This window comes from Oratosquilla oratoria, chromosome 24 (genome assembly GCF_046742065.1).
Source record: "Oratosquilla oratoria isolate Oo_2021 chromosome 24, ASM4674206v1, whole genome shotgun sequence".
NCBI lineage: Eukaryota > Metazoa > Arthropoda > Malacostraca > Stomatopoda > Squillidae > Oratosquilla > Oratosquilla oratoria.
The window spans coordinates 47,223,481-47,237,597 of NC_134800.1; positions in this window are offsets into that span (position 1 = coordinate 47,223,481).

Sequence of the window (14,117 nt, forward strand, 5' to 3'; positions counted from 1 at the left end):
CTGAGAGCCATAAAATCACAAGACGATGAACTGGTTTTGCAAGATGACCTGAATAAGATATATAGTTGGGCTACTGTCAATAATATGCAGTTCAACAGTAACAAATTCCAATATATAAACTTTAACTGTACTAAGGAGCCCAGCCTAAGAAATCATCTTGATCCGGACCAAACAACCATCAAAGTTGTTGAACATGTGCAAGATCTAGGTATAACTCTGTCAGCCAGTTGTGATTTCAATGAGCATATCACAAATCTAGTGAAAAAATGTTACCAGCTCTCTGGCTGGATACTTAGAACATTCAAAACTCGAAATAACCTCTTAATGTTAACTCTGTGGAGGTCACTTGTGTTACCAAAACTGGACTACTGTTCACAGTTCTGGAGCCCGTGTGGTGACGCGCCGCTGGTCAAAACCAGACTGGCCGCCACACATTTCTATTTCTATTCTATAAAATTTGGGAATAGGATTCCCACGGGCTTTTGTGGCGAGCCCGTTTGGAGGGTGATTCAATGTATGAGAGTGTGTGGCTTCGGCCACGCCCACTCATACCACTAGATGAGCATATATATGTGATATATGTATGCACATCCCGGTGAATGCACCCTTTCTAACATTGACAGTGCATGATTCATTGTAATAGTGACATGAGAAAGATTTTAAAGAGGGGGCTGACACTCCACCAGCCGACGCAATTCGCATTGGCTGAGGTGGCTGCATAGGCGGCGCACAAGACCCTCAGATGTTGTCGGGGGGCCCTCTCCTCAGAAAAGCAGTTGCGGGGCAATGCTGGAGATAGTGCTCTAGGGTGGCTTCTGTGTGGCTGCAGTGATGACATCTTCTTTCTTCTTGTGTTGCATTTCTTTTTATTTGCCAGAAACAACGGTCCTCCAGCCGCAGACGGAAGAGCAGAGTTTCCACTTTTCTAGGTGTGGAGCGAGGAAGTACAAGGGGCTCGAAATCGGTGACTGCCCTGTACCACCTCACCCTTTCTGATACCTCTGCCTCCAGTCTGTGCTGAAGGAACCGCTGTACCTGGTTAAAAGCCCTGCTAAGAGGGACGACAACATCGACTTCGGGTCTTTGGCGCGTCGCTTCTGCTGCCGCATCGGCTAGCTCGTTGCCTGGGACGCCTATATGGCTTGGCACCCAGTTGAGCGTAACACTCCTGCCTTGCTAGTGTAGCTTCAGCAGGAGTGCTAGGATGTAGGTCAGTAGGCGTACATTGTCGCTGGGATGTGTTGTTTCTAAGCCTCCTAGCAGACTGTGAGTCCGCGTGGACCACCACAGGACCAGTTCGAGATATTAGAGCATGCTCTAACTCCCCTTGGACTGCTATGGCCTCAGCTTGGAGAGTGGACGTATGATCAGATACTCTCCTGCCAAAGGTCAGACCATCTGTCACGAAGGCAGCCCCCGCACTATAAGGCCTGTTGGGGTCCACGGAGCCATTCGTATAATAGACCGCCATTCCAGGTTTCGACAGTGCGCGGATGCCTTGTAGGGCCTGCGCTCGTACTCGTTCCAGGTCACATAACTTCTTACTGGGAAGCTTTGTGACAACGAAGGTTGCAGGTATCGACAGCCATGGAGGTGGGGACTTGAACTCTGGGTGAGGAGAGTCCCTACCCTTTTCAAGGAGAGCACTGGTGGGCTTGGAGGAGTCCAGGAGTCTAGCCGCTTGAGATAGTCAGGTACCGCAATGGATAAGATTATCCACCCGTCCTAGAGCTATCATAAGGCTCTGACTCAGCTCAGTTATCCTGGGGCTCTGGACTATCTTGGCAAGAAAGTCAACCTCCAGCCTTCTGACCCGTGACGTTAATGAAGGCAATGAAGCTTCCATCTGGAGGTTAACAGTCTTGGTCCAAGGTTGAGCTCCCAAGATAATCCTTGCTGCGGCATTTTAGCAAGGGTCCAGGTCTTCAAGCGTGGCAGTCGCCACAGTTATGAGAGCTGGAGCAGCGTAGTCCACCAAACTGCGGACTGCTTGCACATAGAATGTGCGAAGGACCTGGTGCGTGGCACCAAGTGCCTTTCCCGTCATTGCTCTCATGACTGTGGTTCTTGCCTTCAGCCTCTCCTTGAGATAGGTTAGTTCCTTCTTAAAGGTAAGCCTCTCATCAATCCAGACCCCCAGGTACTGAAACTGGTAGACCCAGTTCAGCCTAAGGCCCTGGATGGTGAGGTGTCTAATATCACCAGTGGACTGGCCAGCTCAAACGCCTTTTCCAAGTCCAAAAAGACCATGATGGACGGTGTGCCACTGACGGCATTGAGGAGTGTTGCTATACCGTTTGCTGTGCCAGTGCCCTTGCAGTAAGGATGTATATGCTCATGCATTGGGCCCAGTTTCCACAGCTGCCTGCTTAGCACCATCCTCTCCGCTGTCTTCCCCATGTAACTTGTCAGGCTGATGGGGCGATAGGCACCAGGTTCTTTTGGCTTTGGAATCGGCGTTATGATTACCGTCTTCCAGGCTGTTGGTAGCGCGCCAGTCCTCCAAGACGCGTTTATCGCCCTTAGAAGTGCCTCATCACCTACTGGCCCAAGGTGGGTCAGCATGGAATAGGTGACGAGGTCCTCTCCAGGTGCCGTGTCTGAGCTGGTCCTATGTGTGGCCCGTAGCTCCTGAAGCGTAAAGCTACTGTCAGTATCATCCGACCGACTCATCATGTCCTCAACACCAAGGCGCCTCACTCCTTGTAGGTCCTGCAGTGTGTCTTGAACACACTGCGGGAGTGAGGTGCTGCTGAAGCGAGAGGCAAACTCTTGCACCGGCCGCTGCGCCTCAGCATCAGGGGCATGATGAGTGCGTCCTGCCAGTTGCTCTACGGAGCTAGGACCACAACTCTGCTAGGGAGGTATGAGTGTTAAAGGCCTCACACCATTCGAGAAACTTTGCTCTTCTGGCATCTGCAGCTGTGACATGTGCGTCACGAACTGCAGCGCGCAAGTTGGCCAAATTGGTCTGAGTTCGGCGCCGTCGGAAAACACGCCTAAGCATGTTGACCCGATGGTTGGCCTCTCTCACCTCGGGGGTATAGTACCAACTGTTGTTATGTTCCCTGGGGGGCTGGCAAGTCTTTGGGATGGCTCTGCTGGCAACCACTTGAAGGGCTACAGAAAAGTCAGCTTCTAACGTTTCCACGTCATGTGGTGGAACGTAGGAAGCTGCCCATTCTTCAACAGATTTCTCAAAGGCCAGTTTGCAAGAGCAGTCTTCCACCTGTTCACTCTTTCTTTCTCCTACTCTACGCTTGTAGTCCTATTTGGATTATGTTTATTTTCCAGTCCTAACATAATTATACATTTCTTTTTATCTGCTAAGTCTCTTACTATATTCTCCTTCTCTCTCATCTCACTTTAATGACTGTGTCCTTAGTGTGTTCCTTCATATGTTGTTTCACTATATCTCTAAATTCAATTTTGCTATTTTCCTGAACCCTTTTCCAACCACTTACCTCTTTAACTATGGACTCTTTAATTCCTCATTCCCATCCTTTACTTCTTTTAACTGCCTTTTTAATTCTTCTGTTTCTTTATTTAGGTTTTGGTTCTCCGTCTTTAGTTCTTCCAGTTTATCAACTCTTTGTGTAATCAGTGCAAGTTGACTGAACCTAACCTCCCATGTTTCGTTCATTTTTTTTTCTTAGTTTTTCCTCTAGACTTGCTAGTCGGGGGAGGTTGTCATCTCCTCCCTCATTAAATCCATAGAAATAATTATCTCCACTTTCTATTGCGCTGCTCTTATCTATATTTCCAATCTTTACGCCTTTACTAATTTCTTCGACTTCACCTCTATTGCCTGCGCATCTCTTGTTGACATTCCTTCTGATGTCCGGGGCCCGTTCTTCCCCTTCCTTATTTTCTTCCATTTTCCTTCTCCTTTTTCTTCACCTTCCCACTGCACCACGAGCTTTCTCCTTCCCTACTAATGCAACACAGGTACTCCCTCGTCGTTGAGATCCACGAAGTTTCCGGTTTTTTCGGAGTTCCAATCTTCGCCGTCACCTCGACGATCGTGTGTGTGTGTACTTACCTAGTTGTATTTATCTAGTTGTATTTTACAGGAAGGGGAGCTATGCTCGTGGTGTCCCGTCCCCATATTTCGTTTTATTTAGACTGTATTTAAATTCGTGTATCGTTTTTGCACACACCACATACTCATCTAACCTGTTACGGGGAAAGCTATTCTTTTTCAGGTCTCTTTTATAATTGTCTTTCTTGATTTTCTTTCCATGTCCTCTTGTATCTCTACTATCCTATTTCATTAGTTCTCTGTCAGTAATTTTCATGCCTTTCATGATTCTATAAATAATTATCGTCTCCTCTCTCTCTTCTTTGCTCCAATGTGTGTGTATCAAGTTTTGCCAGCCTCTCCTCATATGATAGTTCTGAGAGCGTTGGTGCCAATTTCGTAATTGCTCTTTGTGTTCTCTCATGTTCTGTTATACATTTTTTTTTTGTATTTAGTGACAGCGTCGTCGCTGCATACACCAATTTTGGTCTTATAATTTCTTCGTCCAGGTATGTAAATGCTACTTTGATTGATCTTATTTAAGTTATAAGTTTCTCCAAAATTGTTGTGTATATGTTTTTCAGGGGGCATATTATTCATAATAATGACTCCTAGGTCCTTCTCTTTTTCAACTTTTTTTTTTTATTTCTTCCTCTCCCAATGCTATGATCCCACTATCTTTTTTTAGCTTCTTCCAAATTCAATTATACTACACTTCTTAATGTTGAATTCCATCTACTTCCTTCTCCATTCCCATACTTTATTGAGATCGCTTTGCAGTGATTCACAATCTTCTTCAGTGTTCACTTTTTTCAACATTTTTGCATCGTCTGCGAAGCTCATATAACTTTCAATTCATCCACATCATTAATATAAATATATATATATATATATATATATATATACACATGTATATATAGCAAACATTGTTGGGGCCAGTACTGTTCCTTGTGGAACTCCACTAATCACCTCATCCCAATTGGAATGTTTGTCTCTTATCACCACTCATTTTTCTTTCATGCAAGAAGTCTTCCATCCACTTAAGTAGTTTGCCCTGTATTCCTCCTACAGTTTCTAATTTCTTTAGCAATTTCTTATGTGGCATCTTATCAAAAGCTTTTTTCAGGTCTAGAAAGGCACAATCAGCCCATCCACCTCTTTCCTGTATTATATCTATTAGTCTTGAATAGAAACACAATGAAAGAAATAAACGTAACACAAAAAGAAATCAGTGATCAAATTAAAACCCTGGATGTCAGAAAATCACATGGCCCAGACGGAATAGCAAACTGGATACTGAAAGAATGCATGGAAGAATTAACTGACAAAATATATGATATAATTAAATCATCAATTAAAGAAGGAAAAGTACCATTGGACTGGAAAAAAGCAAACATTGTACCAATTTATAAGGGAGGTGATAAGGAAGATCCATCTAACTACAGACCGGTCTCACTAACAAGCACAATAGCAAAAATTTGTGAAAGAGTGATCAAAAACAGATGGGTTAAGTACCTGGAAGAAAAATCTATACTGAACCCAAATCAATTTGGATTTAGACAAGGGAGATCCTGTACAACAAATCTGATTTGCTTTTACTCAAGATTAGTAGACATAATAGAAGAAAGAGATGGATGGGCAGACTGTGCTTTTCTGGACCTGCAAAAGGCATTCGATAAGGTACCTCATAGGAAACTAATAAATAAGATAGAGTCAAAAGGTGGCATCAGAGGAAAATTATTGGAATGGATGAAAGACTTTCTGATTGGGAGGAAAATGAGAGTTGTAATTAGAGAAAAATTCTCCAACTGGGAAGAAGTAAAAAGCGGGGTCCCGCAAGGATCAGTACTGGCACCGATCATGTTCGCTGTATACGTTAATGACATGAATGAAGGCGTGGAGTGCTATATAAATTTTTTTGCAGATGAAGCAAAATTACTTAAGAAGGTAAAAACGGAAGAGGACTGCAACTCATTGCAACAAGATCTGGACACAATATGGAATTGGACTCAAAAATGGGAAGTAAAATTCAATATTAAGAAATGCAGCATAATGGAATTTGGAAAGAGTAAAAATAGAATATCAAAAGATTACAGAATTGGGGAAGAAAAAATAAATAAAACAAACTATGAAAAAGATCTTGGAGTGATGATTGGAAAGGACATGAAACCAGATAAGCATATAAACAAGATGTTCGGAGAAACCTACAACTTATTGAGAGCAATCAAAGTGGCATTTACCTATATGGACGAAGAAATGATAAGGAAAATACTTACTACACTAATAAGACCAAAACTCGAGTACGCAGCATCACTTTGGACACCCAGTACCAAAAAGAATATCAAGAAACTAGAAAGATTACAAAGAGCGACAACAAAACTAGCACCGACACTCGCCGAACTAACATATGAGCAAAGACTATCCAAATTGAACCTACCAACTCTGGAACAAAGAAGAGAAAGAGGAGATTTGCTAACTATCTACAGAATAATGAAAGGAATGGAAGTTTTAGACAGGAACAACCTATTAATGTGGGACAACGGTAAAACAAGACACGGAAAAAAATTGAAAAAGGATAGTTATAGAAAAAACTTGAAAAGGAACAGTTTCCCACACAGAGCGATAAATACATGGAACAAATTAGACAACAAAACAGTATGTGCTAACACTATACAAGATTTTAAGATAAAACTTGATGCGGAGAGATACAAAGACAGGTCACCACGAGCATAGCTCCCCTCCCGTATATTACAACTAGGTAAATACATGATCTTCCTTGCCTAAATCCAAACTGCCTCGAGTTTAGTATATTTTTTGTTCAAATGCTTTACCCATCTAATTTTGATAATTCTTTCACAAATTTTTGCTACCATACTTGTAAAGGAGACCGGTCTATAGTTTGTAGGGTCTTTTTTGTTTCCCCCTTATATCTTGGTATTATATTTGCTCTTTTCCAATCTTCTGGAACTTTTCCTTCCTTCAATGAACTGCTTATTAGACTATGTATTTTGTCTGTTAGTTTGTCCCTGCATTCTCTCAAAATCCAGTTTGCCATTTCATCTGGACCATGCGATTTTCTGACATCGAGATTACTCAATTCATCCATTATTTTATTCTTTGTTACTTCTATTTCTATATTTTCCATTTTTCGTTTTTTTTTTCTTTCCTCCATTTTATCCAAGCTTTCTCCCTTTTATCTTTTAACTCGCTACATCTTTTGTTGTACCAACATTTTACATATCCTTTTTCTTGTTTTTGTCTTGGAGCATACTTTTCCATACACCATTATTCCCTTTCTATATTGTTCGTTTTTTCTCGTGTATTTTTCTTCATTTAGTTACAGTTCTACTAATGTGTGGTCACTTTTACTTAGTAGTGTCTTATATTCAATTTGGTCTGCTATTTCAGGTTCTGATTTGATTATTAGGTCTAGTCTCGATGGTTCTTCCTTATTTCTATACTTAGTATTCTCTTGTATCCATTGTGTCATTGTATGTTCTATAATCATACCAAGTAGTACATTTCCCCATAGTTTGTCTCCACCCTTCACTGTCATTTCTTTCCAGCAGATTTCTTTAAACAATTAAAGTCACCCATTATAACTATTCTTCTTCCATCATCCACTTTTTCATTGAGTGTTATCCTTGTGTCTTCTAACATATTCTTGTGTTCTCTCTTTCACAAAGCCGTTTCAGGAGGCACATAATTTACTCTTCCTGTCTCTGTCCTCTATTTCCATCATGACCATTTCCACTCTATTCTTTCCATATGTAACATTCCTTACATTTATATACTTCTTAGTCAGGAACATAACTCCACCCCCTTGTTTTACTTCTCTGTTTCTAATCCAATAATTATATGCGCCATGTCCTACACTGTTGGGTGGTAATGGACCTTTCAATTTTGTTTCTACAATTCCCATTATGTCAGGTAATCATTCAGTTCATTCAACTCTGTTATTAAGCCACCTATATTCATGAAAGACACTTTTAATTTTCTGTTACCTCCATCCTGTTTTCTGTTTCCTTTCTTTTTTCTCTCCTATGAACCATTTCCTCACTTTGATATCCACTACTCTCCAATAGAACTTCTCTTTGCCTGATTCTGTTCTGTTCCCGTTTTTTTCCTTAGCTTCTATTCTTTTTGTTTTCTCTTCCTCTTTACTCATCTCTCTTTTTATCCATACCTGTTTATACTGATCATCTTTTGCTAGTTTCCCTGTTTTTGATAAGACATTCTCTGCTGTCGTTTGTGACCTGGCTTTAACCTTAATTGGCCTGGTCTTGTATATATTATATTTTCCCAATCTATATATTTCTCGAATTTTTCCTATTTCTTGTTTATCTTCTTAAACTATTTAATACCTTGTTTACTTTTTCTTCCTCCTCCTTTACTCTTGTAGTTGTATTTGGATTATGTTTTTTTTTTTCCATTCCTAACATAATTATACATTTATCTGCTAAGTCTCTTACTATATTTTCCTTGTCTCTCATCTTTTTAATAACTGTGTCCTTAGTTTGTTCTTTCATGTGCTGTTTCACTATATCTCTAAATTCAATTTTATTCACTTGGATTTTTTTCCAAACCAATTACCTCTTTTGCCATGGACTCTTTATTCTTCTTTAATTCTTCATTCTCATCCTTTACTTCTCTTAACTGCCTTTTTAATTCTTCTATTTCTATAGTTGGGTTTTGATTCTCCTTCTTTAGTTCTTCCAGTTTATCAACTCTTTGTGTAACTAGTGTTAGTTGGCTAAACCTAACCTTCCATGCTTCATTCATTTTTTTTTAGTTTCTCCTCTAGACCTACTAGTCAGGGGAGATTGTCATCTCCTCCATAGAAGTAATTATCTCCTCTTTCCATTGAACTGCTATTACCTATATTTCTACTCTTAATACCTCTGCTCACCTGTTTGACCTTGTCTGTGTCATCTGTACACCTTTTGTTGACACCTTTTCTGACATCCAGGGCCTGTTCGTCCCCTTCCTCATTTTCTTCCATTGTCCTCAATAATGTCTCCCCTTCTCTTTTTTCTTCACTTGCCCATTACACCATGAGCTTTCCCCTTCCCTACTAATACAACAGAGGTACTCCCTCATTGTTGAAATCCACAAAAATTGCATTTTTTCCAGAGATCCAATCTTCGCTGTCAATCCGACGTGTGTGTGTGTGGTATTTATAAAGTTGTTTCCAGTCTCATGAATGCAATGATTTCTTCAGTGATTTTCTGTTTTCCTAATGGAGTGTCTATAACTTAAAGGGAGGTTAAACAAAAGGCTTCCAATTAATCAATCCCTACCCTCCTCTACATCTAACAGCTCTCAAATACTCTGCCTACCTTCCCCTTCCTGCCTTCACTTCCATTAACATTAGGACTCTCTTAATTTACTTCCAAAATATTTTTTTATCCTTTACAAAATTTTCTGTCATACTCCTAACCCATTTTGCATCTGCTCCTCTATTTGCCTCCTATATCTTACATATACTTTTTATTTTCATTGTACCTCTCATATGCTTCCCAAATCCTACTTTGCAGATAATCCCTAAATACTTGGTTCTTCTGTTCTACGACCATCTTCACTTCATCATCCCACCACTTGCTACCCTTCCTTTTTGTTCCCTCCTCAATCCACATACCATTTTTACACACCTTGTTGCTTCCTCCTTGAAGGAAATTCATTCCTCTTTCTTTTCCACCTCTGTCCTCCACCACCTCACACACTTCTCTCAGCTTCTCACTTAAATTGTTTACGTTTTGAGCAAACAAATAAACACCGAGAGTAAATTCACTTAGGAATTTAACTGAAGCAGTACCATGCAAGTGTCCAAAATTGATTAATTCAGTCAAGGTTTTTACCTGACAAGCTATCCTTCTTTCCATGGCATAAAACTGCACACTGAATTTCACCTGAACAGCCAGTCAGGTAGCACATCTGTATCCTGTACTATTTTGCATCTATTGTGAGCAGATTCTGTCACATGCTTCAGGCATTTAGGTGATAGAATATCAAAATATTTTTCCCATCCATTTCCTTTTGATTTCACCATATCACCATGTTCATTGGCTGCTTCAAGCAGCTGGCGTGCCTTGAACATGAGAGGCCCAGAATTTATCAATTTGTTGAAGAATGGGAGTATCTTTGTGCATACAAATGGTGCCAAGGTCTGTTGTTGGATGGGTATGTCTTATGCACTCCTTGAGACATTAATATGTACTAGGTGAACAAATTATGACTTTGACAAGACATGAGGCTGAGGTAAGGACTGTGTCTACGACAGAACCTGTACTGGAAAATTGTACCAGAGGCATCTTCTGCACCTTGGATATGAAGTTTATTACAATAGTTGTAAGAGTAGTCTTACAACTCCATAGGGTAAAGTCCTGGTGGGGTTCAGATTCTCCAGCTAGTAATGATTTGTTGGTGTAAGAAGGAAGGTTATCTTTACACATTGGCTATCAATGTCAATGTCATGAATCATAAAAGTAGCTTCTTTAGGTCCATCCTCTTCTCTTTGGCATTTGCCATGTTCCTCTATACTTGTCACAGCCTTATGCCACGTCCACACGGTCGAGCACTGTCCGCCGGGCACGAGGGCTTTGCTTGACAACAGGTAATTTCAGCGGGCAAACCATCAAACTGTCCGTTCCCGGCGCCACTTGCGGGCAGTGGATGGAGGGCTGACATCATTGCCAAACGCACGAGGTGAGGTGTGAGCAAAGTTAGCAAACCCGCTCAGTACAGACCCAACTTACCTTACTACCATGTCCGCACCTAGTACTAGTGTGTACTGGTCTCGACAAGGCGTGCTATTAGTGCTATGCTTTTTCTCATATTTGTCTCTTGCCTTTGTATATATGGCCCCACTTTCGAAAGGAGAACAGAAAAGCTGCTTATGTTCATTCTCATGTAATTGCAAAACAATTGTTCATTTTCATCCTGCAATTCACATAGGATTGTCACTGAACTTCCCATTAAATCACGTCTTTGTAACCACTCCCGGCACCAGACATGTCTCCGTGATTTCTTGTTTCTTTTTAATGCAGACAGCAATTATAATGCTGTAAAGTGCTACCTTCTTTCCAAGTATGGCGGGAACCATGGTTATCGTACCGCACTGAACCACTCCCTCCCAACCTCTGCTTGCGGCCAACTAACCTCCAACCACCATCGTCAGCCATGTGGGAACTTAACGGGCAGAGTCTGCGGACTTTGCCCGGTAAGGGCAAAGTCTGCCAGGCACAGCTCGACCGTGTGGACGCAGCATTAGATGTGTGGTCCTTCTTTAGAAGAGTTGTTGGCATCTTTTGTGTTTGGTATGTGAAACAAGACAATTAAAATTCTTATATGATTCTAGATTTTCTTAACTTCTCAACTAACCTCTCCTGCCTATATGTGTAGCACACATACAATTCTTAAGGTATTTAAGTAGACAAAGAGCGACTCTTTTTGATGGCATGTTTTGGGAGTAAGTTGTGCAATGGTGTAGATACATGGGCTGTCAATGAGTATGGATTCTGATGCTTTAGTGCAATGTCCAACAGCTTAGCAATATTTTTATTTAATGTCTGGCAATGTGAGGTGCTCAGCATATACTGGAGATGACAACTTGTGTGTTCATGGAATGATTGGAGAGAAAATGGAGGATATAAGTGATATACCTGATATCATAGTACAAGACCAGTGTGTTGAAAACTTATATATTGCTCAAATGAATGTAGTGGGAGGCAGAAGCCATTACATGGTCAATAGTAGCAAATGAACTTCAGCCAGACATCCAAGTGATAATCCACCCAGATTGTAGTTTAGCTAAAGCCTTGGATGTTTCACTCAAATGGATATTGATGTAACAGTATGAGAAGATTCTTGAAGGGAAATAAAAGAATAGCATAATGACTTTTGAGTTGCTGCCAAACATCTGAAACAGTAGTCCATCTGATCCAATTATAAAGGAAATAATGAAAGTGGTTATTGGAAAAATAAATTGATGCAGCCCAAAGGGATTTCTCCCTATCTTCTCCATTTTTGCTACAGGGGAGAGGGGGGTACCCATTTAATGAAGTAGCTTTGCTGTGTGTTTGCTGTATTTTGTGACACTGCTTCTGGCCCAGGTCAGTGGGTGAGATGCAGGGATGACCTGTCATCCAGGAGGAGCCAAGATAAGAGGGAGGGAGGGGGGTGGATGGGAGTGGAGTATGTGGGGATGGAATGGGTGGGAGCGGATTTTATGCCTTTGTTTTTTGGCTACCTCCCTTGCAAGGGTGAAAGAGCCTTTGGTATGTGTATGTATGTTACTGATATAGTCAGGTAATAGGGAGATTACTGGAAGGAAAGGAGAGGATGACAGTGATTTGTGCCAAGTTGTAATGAGATATAGCCAAGAAGGGTTACAATAAAACTATAATTTGAATTGAATGGTATATAATAGGAGATAACTGCTGCAACCAAGAGGTACACTGGCAACTTCATACATTCAATCCCACCACTGGACCCGTGATTTAACTTTTTTAATACAAATCAATTTCCAGTAAACAAAGGTAAGACAAATGTCTTGGCTTTTTCTTCCTCAATTTGGATGCATGATCATACACAAGACTTCACACATGATCATACACAAGACTTCACACTATTACCAAGGATGAGGTAGTCAGGGAGTCACCTATTGTTTGTGACCTCATCATAACATAATTTGCTTCCCTATCAATAAAGAAGGTGAGGTACAAGTGCACTCTCTCTCACTCTCCTTTAATCCCTTTCTCTTTCTGGCACATGCAGCACAAGTGCCATTGATATTACAGATATTAACATTTTGCTCCAGAAAATAATAAATGTATTGAAAAACACCAGCACCATTTATTAAAGATACATAAAATCATGCAGCAATGCATGTATTTTGTGTACAGCTGTATTCCTTCTGACCTGAGCAGTCTGCAGGAGACAAGAATGGCCCTTCATCAACAATGAGCTAAAATGAAAAGGACAAATGTGTGTCGGATTGGAGTGGGATGGATGAAGGGTGGATGCGTACCCTAGCTGGCCACCCCATTTATATGGGTAGTAAGGGCCTTTTGGTATGTACATTTTGTGTGTATTTACCTAGTTGTATTATACAGGAAGGGGAGCTATGTTTGTAGTGACCCATCTTTGTATCTTTCAGGATCTAGTTTGTTCTTTAATTCTTGTATGGTTTTTGCACACACTATTGTTTTGTCTAATTTGTTCCAGATATCCACTACTCTGTGTGGAAAACTTTTTTTTTCAGATCTCTTCTGTAACTATCCTTTTTAAGTTTCTTTTCATGTCCTCTTGTTTTTTTTTTATTCCACTCTAATAAATCTTCTCTCTCAAGGACTTCCATGCCTTTTATAATACTGTAAATGGCCAGTAGATCTCCTCTTTCTATTCTTTGTTCCGCAGTTGGTAGTTCCAGTTTGGACAATCTTTGTTCGTAAGTAATTTTGAAAGTGCTGGTGCCATCTTTGTTGTTGCTCTTTGGATTCTTTCAAATTTCTTTATATTCTTTTTTGTGCTGGGTGTCCATAGTGTCACAGCGTACTCCAATCTTGGTCTTATCAGTGTGACTAATATTTTCTTTACCATTACTTCATCCAAGTAATTAAAAGCCACTTTTATTGATCTTAGTAAATTGTAGGTTTCTCTGACTATTTTGTTGATATGCTTCTCTAGTGGCATGTCTTTGTTAATAATTACTCCTAGGTCCTTTTCAGAACCAACTCTTTTTACTTCCTTTGTACCAATTTTATATTGTCCTGATATTCTTTTTTGTTTTTTCCAAACTCCATTATACTACATTTCTTGATGTTGAAGTTCATTTCCCACTTTTGGCTTTATGCCCAGACTTTGTCCAGGTCTCTTTATAGTGATTCATAGTCAGTCTTTTTCTGTACTTTCTTTAGTATTTTTGAGTCGTCTGTAAAGAAGCTCATATAACATTCTACACCTTCATCCATATAATCTATATATATATATATATATATATATAGCAAACATTATCAGAGCTAATACTGAACCTTGTGGGACTCCACTTATCATTTCTTCCCAGGCTGAATTTTTGTCTATAATTACCACCCTCATT